At 37.8% G+C, this 8,763-nt stretch overlaps 1 pseudogene; it reads right to left on the bottom strand.

Annotated features, from left to right (window-relative positions):
• LOC110302752 overlaps positions 1-1,723 on the bottom strand; it is a 4,105-nt pseudogene extending 2,382 nt beyond the window's left edge.
• Positions 1,724-8,763: the final 7,040 nt, after the last annotated feature.

Raw genomic sequence — 8,763 nt, forward strand, 5'->3', positions numbered from 1 at the left:
GACACAGATATCTTAACCAGAGCTAAGAAAATCTCCATAGAAGCCAGAGAGAAAGTTAGGACGTCTCCNACTTTCCTTATGTCTCCAGGAGAGCTCTGAAATAGCTTATTTTCATTTTTTCTCTTTTTTGCTAAAAGATCCCAAACAGGGGATAACTGCTTTTCTAAAACACATTTTCTCTCTCTCATGTTCAGACTCTACTTCCTTATCTCCTTCTTCTGGGTATACCGCCAGTGAATGAGAGAGGAGGCACAGTGACCCTGAGAGCTATCTATAAGCCTTTAATGAAGGCTGCCTCTTTAGTCAAAGTCCTGGAGAGGAGGGTAAATTGACTTAATTTATATTATCCTTTGTATCTTTATAATTTATATTATCTTTTGTATCTTTATGTTTTATATTATCTTTTGTATCTTTATATTTTATATTATCTTTTGTTTTTCTCTTTTCTCCTTTTTCACTCCATGGCAGCATTAGCCCTTGCATCTGGCAGAAATCTTGCCATAGCACTTTCCATTCAAGATACATTCCCATATTTGGAGCCACAGCTTTTATCACCGTTGTCCAGTCCCCGGGAGTCATTGCCAAGGTCGCAAGCCTTTTGACTTGTGCTACAGTGAAATTGGCACTGACTCCATAGTTACGGACAGACTTGGCAAGCTCCTTAATCTGTGTATACTCCATCTGAGCGTGAACACGCCCACCCTCGGCTCCTTCAAAGACCGGAAATGCCTGTTGCATCTTCCTTTGTTCTTCTCTTGGAATGAAAGAGTCTGCGCACTGCCTTTCTGTGCAGGGCTGACGCACTACGCAGGGCGGGGGCTCCGCATAGGGTGGGGGTGCACTATGACCTTGAGGCTGAGCAGCAAGCTGGCCTTCGCCAGCCACTTTTGGCTTTTTTCTTGATTGATTAGCTCAAATTTTATCTGGCTGGTACTTTTCTCTCTCATAACAAGCTTTTTCCTCCTCCGAGTCTGTTTCCTCAAGTTCTTTATCTGATTCTGAGCTGCTAAGAGCTAGCTCCTTAAACTCATCTAGTGACAGGTATAGGCTCCCTCTTCTAGGGACCTCTGCTGATTGAGCTTTTTTCTTTTGTTTTTTCTCCTCCTTTCTTCTTATCTCTCCCTGGGTATTCTTCCCTGACATAATCTTTTCCTCGGGTTCGAGACCGGTGGAAAGGCCTGTATGCTTATTTGGTGCACCATGTTTCCTCTTTGCTTCTACTCTCTCTCCCCGCTCTACCTCTGATAGGCTTTCTTGAACTTTGTCCAGAATTTTCTGCCCTGCCTTAACTACTTGTTGACATTCCTAATGAGCTTCCACAACGGCATGGTTCCTGCTTTAAGTTTGCCGTTCTCCTGCTCCCCAACTAAATCTCCCCTGAGTTTCTCCCAAGAGGGGATAGTTAAGGACCCTGAGCACGCAAACCACGGTGCTATGCGGTCTATCTCTTTTACAAAGCCTTCAAGTGTCTTGGTGGAGATTTTCAAGCCATGCTGCCTCAGGACCAACTGTAAGGCGGTCACCACAGAGTGGGAGGCTCCCATGCTATCTTCTTGCCTTTTTTCTAACCTTGCCTGACCTCGTCTGAACACTAGTTAGCAATTCTTCCTGTGGAAACTGTATGCAATCTAAAGAAAAGAATGAGCCCTGTGAAAAGGAACAGAAAGGCTTCTAACGCTGGAGAAAGTTCAAGGCCATACCTTGTAGAGCTGTATTGTCCCATAGTTCTGAACCCGCCCCATGTGAAACGAGGGGTCTCCTATTGGTGCCTGGTGATGATATAGTCCCGGGTATTTCGGCACCACTATGTCCTTGTAACGTTTCACCAGCAAAACATACTCGGGCAACTGGATCCTTCTACGGCAAAGCTTTATTGCTTACTTATCAGGAAGACCTCGAATACAGGAAACTCAGTCCATTTATAACCCACAAAGAGCGGTTGGAGACTTGTTTCACCCTGACTGGTTGCTCATTAGCAGCCCAGATGACGCCATGGGACAGGCAGGGCACAAGGCATGGAAAATTACCCCAGTACATGTGCAGACTACTTGTTTACTAGTTAGAACACCGTATATCAGTGCCATCTTGTAATGGCGACTGCAAGGGCGGCTCCTCACAAAACTTTTTTGTGTGTGTGTGTGTTGAAGGCAATTGGAAGTCTAATATCTTTTTTTTTTTTTTGCACTTTATTATAACTTTTTGTTAGTTTTTTGAGACCTCTTTACATGTTTGGTTTCTATTTAATCCACTTGCCTCACCCAAGCCCAGATTCACTTTCACTTTCCTAATGTTGTGTGAGACTATCCACCTGGAGAGATGTGATCAAAGATCTCACTCCAGAGCGAAAACTGGTGAGAGAACAAAGTGCAGATGATATTATCTTTGACTTGGTGACCAGTGATTTTTATTGGGATGCTTAAAGGAATAAGGCCAAGGGGTCACAGGAAAAGATGTGACTGAAAATCAGCAGAATCCCATAGTTCATTCTTGTACATGTGACAGTTCAACAAAAAAATCTAGAAACCTGAATCACACAGCATAACCTACTACTCAGCAGGGTAAAAAGTATCCTTTCCTGGTTACTCAGTTGGTGTGAATCTTTTCCTGGCAGCTCAGCTAATTTTCATTTTTATTTTCCTAGGTGTCCATTTGGTCTATTTCTTTCAGCCTGTTTGGATGATATCTACATCTTCCAAAGGCCTGTCCTTTTCTGAGATTTTCCTTTGCAGCTTGGCTTAAATTTAAAAGGCTGTCAGATGTCTTTCCTGCTTGGACACTGTTGAGGAGGGAAAGGTCTGGAGTGTCTGGTCAGTGTATGGGCCTTCCTGAAGCTATTTTGAGTTGTTTACTTTCTATTTGAATGGAGCTTCCCTAAATATGAAATGTTTTACTTCCCTCTAGAACACTCTGTTGTTTTGTCTCCCTGTAAAATTCCATTAAAAATATATTATGGTTTTACTCTCCCCTTTACAGCTCAGGTTTTAAGAAGTTTCACACTAGGATGTAACATTTTAACTTCAGAGGAAAATGCTACACAACACCTATCAAGCCAATCTCATGTCATATCCATCAAAACCATTTTTTTTCTGCCTAACTATTCCCGGATGTGTGTTCACCTAATGTAGCAGGTTATAAATACCAGGGACTACACTCTTACAGAAAGCCATGTTTCCCTTTCTCAGAATCAAATAACAAAAAAAAAAAAAAAAAAAAAAAACACAGCTAGGGTAAGATTACAAGGCCAACTATCCTCTCCACACTGAGATTTGGTCTAACATGGATTTCCAAGGGTTTTGACACATTGTGTCACAACTCCTCTGAATTCATATATGTAGCTATACTGGTGCGTCCCAAAGGCACTGTTATCTTGCAGTCATCCATAGCTTTTGGATCTTATACTCTTCCCATTCCATCTTCTGTGATAATTTATGAGCCTTGGGCAGAAGAGTTATACAATGCATGTTCAATTTAGGTTTGACCATTCTGTAATCTCTTAGTTTCTACACCTTTGCTGCTTACAGGTCTCCTCTTGTAATCATCTACTGTGCAAAGAATCTTCTCAAATGAGTGTTGAGAAATCTATAGGTATAATCATAAAGCATTAGGAGCCATTTTAATACTACATCCATTTAGCAGATATTAGTTGGTTGTCTCTCAGTCACCATGATCTCTCTAGCCAAAGTTCTCAGGATGACAATGGTACCCAGCCTGAGTTCCATCTTGTGTAGAAGATCTTAAATTTAATGAGAAAATAGTTACTCTTGTAACATTTGTGCTACTTTTGCACTAGAGCCATTTGCTGACAGGACAGTTATTATTGTCGTTTTGAGGGTTCACAATTGGGTATTAATGATACTTTCTATTGCTATTCTGATTCCAGTTTCCAGTAGGTTGCATATCGCTTTTAGAGTCTATGAAAGCTAACTAAGATGATAACAGTATCATCCTGATTTTTCCCTAGTCTATGACTTTCATGATGTCCTTTTTTTTTCTTTTTTTTTTTTAAATTTTTTAAAGAAATGTTTCACTGACGTTGATTGGTCTTGTGGGAAAGTGTTCACCTTATTTATTATTGAATGTTCCCTTTGTATATAATAGTTTTCTGGTTCACTTGGCAATTAATGCATGACATCACAAGATTTGGTCATAAATTTACTGAATGGTTAAAACTAGTAAAACTTAAGTAGTCAGATAGATATATAGTTAAATAACTAAGTGATTTTGTGTTCTTCTACTCAAACTTACTTGACATGAAAGAGGAGGAGTTGGGCCATTCTTCTGTTTATATTTGCTTTCTTGTAGAGTGTCCATGAAGGTTCTGAAGACTCTTGTTAGATTTTTGTCTTATAATATGTTTGTATCCTGTAGTTTTCTGTGTCTCTAATTTTCTTTGCCTCTAAGTCTGTCACATATTTAGTTAAAAGAACACATCACTATGCTCTTCCTTGAGTCTTCAAGAACTTAGCCAGTGTGCCTTCATTTAGTGTTTGATAGTCTGCATATAGTATATATTTCTTTTCAATATGATACCTGGGGTTTTAAATCATGTTTATAAAGAGGAATAAAGAAAAATGTCTCATCTCCTTGAACTCAGCAGTTGAATGGGAGTTATATTCATTATCTTTCAAGTTAAGTAGTTTGATTTTTAAGTACCTTTATATGATAAATGGTAACAGTCTTAATGGCATAAAATCAAAGAAAAAAAAAGATTTTACAAGGATTTTTTTAAAATAAAAATTATCAAATATTTTCCAGGACTCAGAACAACAATATACACACTTAAGCCTCCAAATAAAGAAACAGGCAATGGCTCATAGTGTGATGAAGGCAACATTTGACCTGGGGCTGCTTCCCATCTCCCATGCTTGAAGGCAGATACTTCTATTTCCTCTCTACATTTTCTGTTCAGAAATGAAAACTAACAATCTCAACAAGAAGCAGGCATGAATATGCAACGATGAATTAGTTTATTGACAAGGAACACAAGCCCTCATTTTAATTTTTTAATAATTATACAGAGAAATTGCATTTTCCTCTAATGTAGTGAATCTTGAAGAAGATGAGAGAGGAGCTCTTTGGGAGGGAATAGGCTGTCAGCTATTCTGCTGGGCTAGTCAGGGAGAAGTTCTAGTGATGGGCATTTTTAGTTTGCTTTGCCGAGCAAAGCAGAGAGGACTCTGCTCAATAGACTGACAGCAGCAGAGACAAGCAGGGAGCAATTGTCACACCTCTTTCTGATAAGTCAGCAGGTTAATTAAAGGCAATCAATTTAGTGACAAATAAAAGAGCATTGCCAGGATTGTTTCAGCACAAGAGACAAAAGGCAATCTATTCAGAAGTAAGTCGTCCATGCCAACTTAAGAAAACGTGGAAGGAGAGTGTTCTTGATTAGATATCCTAAGACAGAATAAAAAAAAAAAAAACTAGCATCTTAGTAACACATTTGAAGATCTTACTTCTTGTTTTATGAGTTGTTCATATCTTGTGTTATTTTGACCCAAATTTCAATTTTAAAGGCAAGTATATATGAGTCTATTTGTGGGTGGGATTTGAGATGTTGCAACCTGACTCCATTTCTTGTTCCCTTTGATTCTAAGGTACAGAGGCAATGAGACCCACCAGTTTCCTCTTCTGCCACTATTTTTCCCCAAACACTGCCATGTCTTCTCCATCATGAATGAACTATATCCACTTTACCCATAAGCCAAATGGAGACAAACTTTAATAGTTTTTTGTCAAACCATGTTGTCACACTAACAAGAAGACAGAAATAGGTATGATCTAGTGAGGACTCTGTACAGTTAACCTTACCTTGTGGCTCCTATTCTTTTGCAACTTGTTTCTGTGAGGAATGTGGACAAATGTGTAACTTTCAGCTAGTAAAGTCCTCAAATGATGTAAGAGAAGTTTATTTAATGGGGCCAGAATGTAAAGTTTGTACTATGCAGGTCTGGTTGTGAGCTTCCAAGAGAAAGAATCTCCTGTGAATTGGACTGTAAAGTCTGAGCTCTAAGTCCAGGGAGTGATATAATGGAGAACTAGAGAATCAAAGAAATGCAATATATATATATATATATTGCAAGAAATGCAATATCTATATCTATATCTATATCTATATCTATCTATCTATCTATCTATCTATCTATCTATATATATATATATATATATATATAGAGAGAGAGAGAGAGAGAGAGATGACATACTTTCTTCATTTTAGGTGAAGACAAACAGGTTGGCACTCAAACACACTGGTCAGCAAACAGACATACAGAAAATGCAAACCCACATTTGGTTTCAACATTAAGTGGAACCACAGAGAGTTGGCTTTTTGCCAGAGCTAATTCATAACCATTCATTATATAGTCTAGAAAACATCATATATATATATATATATATATATATATATATATATATATATATATATATATACACATCATGGCTTTGTGGATATCCAGAGCTTAGATATTTACCTTATTTGATATCCATGTTAGCACTATGTTTTCTAAATTTGTAATTAGACTCTACTGACTTTAGACTCTACTGACTTTTATTCTATTCATGAATTAGAATTATATCCTATCATATTCTTACAAACATACTGGCTGAATTCTGCCACTTTCACTTAGGTGAAAATGAATCTAAAATGTAATAAACTCATTTGTTTAGGAGAAGAAATTTCAAGGCAGGACAACATTGAAACCACTTCATGGTTATTGTTAAGAGCCCTCATTCAAATCCACAGTAAAAGAAAATTATTTTTACTTGGATTGTGAAAGACTGTGGGAGTATGCTAAAACTGTAAAGTCAGGGTCCACATAGTATTCACTCTCAAGTTCCAGACTAGAGATAAAATATGAGGAGCTCCCTTCCCAGTCTGTTGTCTTTCTTACCATAATGACTTGTATCCCTCTAGAACTGAAAGCCAAAACAAATCCTTTCTCCCTTAAACTCCTTCATCCAGGTTTTATTAAAGTAAGGAAACAGTAAAGTTCAATATTTATTTCCTTCACACATCACCAATGACAAAATTTTCCGCTATGGTGGAAATCTTGAAATATTAAAGATCTCCTTAAATTTTATCCATTTAATTTCCTTGGCAACAAAATGGTAATGGGGTTGTATCAGAATTTCCCAGACATTAATAAGGGCATGGCAGCCTATGTTTTTATATCTTCTTTCATGTCTAAATCTCAAGTGACTTAAATATACTCCATTAATCACTAATGCTTTCTGGGAAGTATGTAGGTGGATGATTTGAAAATTATTATCAACAATTAAATATCACCTTGGAGATCAGCCTTATTTTTATGACAGAAAGGAAGTACACTTTTTATCTTCAAAAGGCTCATAATGAATAAAAGAGAAAGACATTCAAATATGAAAATATCCTCAAATACCCTATCAATTGTCAATGGGATAATTGCACAAAATGAATTTGATAGTCGGAGTGAATAAAGCACTCTCTTTAGAATATATTACATTTTTTGGGAAAATATTTTCAATAGTTTCAGGCCTGTTGGGTATGATTAAGTGCATTAAAACAGTAATTTTATTTATTATTGGATCAGAACTGCCTCCTGTCTTATTCTGCTTTTCTGTAGCTGTGAGAAAACACTCTGTGCAAACACAGCTTGGGAATGAAAGATTTTGCTCTAGCTTATACACCTCTAGGTCATAATCCATTAGTAGGGGAAGTCAAGGAAAGAACTGGAGTCGGGGACTGAAGCAGAGACCACGGAGGACTGCTGCTTATTGACATAGCTCTCTCTGACCTGAGAATCCACCCATCTTACACAGACCAGGCTAGTGAGAGCACGGGTCCACAGTAGGCTTTATGCTCACACATCAATTAGCAATTAAGAAAATGGCTCATAGCCACAGCCACAGGACAATCTGACCTGAACAATTCTTCAGTCTGAATTCTTTCTGTTGAAGTAACTCTATTTTGCCATAAGTTGACTGGGAAACCTTTCATTTTTGTCAATGACTGAATTTCTGAAAAAATTTATGAGTGTAAACTTAATGAAAAGATATCAGAAAGGAGGAGAAAGCAAGTAACCTTTCAAAAGGAAAGACAAATATGATGTTATAGTTCACATGTGTGTTTAAGTATTTCTAGCAAACACTTTCTACCTGGCGAGATTCTTTATTTTGACAATACTATACTTAAAATTTAAAAAATATAAAACTTTGACTGTGCAAAGTGGCACATGCCTACAATATCATCACTCAGGAGGGTAAGAAAACCAGTGTCTGAATCCTAGTAAAACCTGGAGCAGAAAGATCCATACCTTAAAATATCAAAAATGAATCTTTCATTTTTTGAGGGACACCTATATCTATACATACATGTATACCTATATTTATATCTATATTTACATCTACATTTATATCAGGGCTTATGAGAAAGCTTTGTATTAGACTCTCCAAACTCCTCCCCCTAGCTTCCAATAATGACACAGAGACAATTACTACTTATTAACATTGGACCTTATAGCTTAGTCACATTCCCAACTATCTAATATTTTAATTAATCCTCTTATTCTAATCTACATTCTGCCATGCAGCCTATCACTTCACCTTCCAACCCGGTCACCTGTTTCTTCCTCTGTGTCTGGCTGGTGAATCTCCTGCACCTGAATTTTAGCCACAGTTCCTATCTCTGCCAGGAGGGTCGGCCTTTCCTCCCCTCCCCTGCTATAGGCCATCAGCTTCAGATTAACCCAATCAGAGGGTGAGGAGAAGAGTGCTCATCAAACACTG

Source organism: Mus caroli, chromosome 10 (assembly GCF_900094665.2).
Source record: "Mus caroli chromosome 10, CAROLI_EIJ_v1.1, whole genome shotgun sequence".
Lineage (NCBI taxonomy): Eukaryota > Metazoa > Chordata > Mammalia > Rodentia > Muridae > Mus > Mus caroli.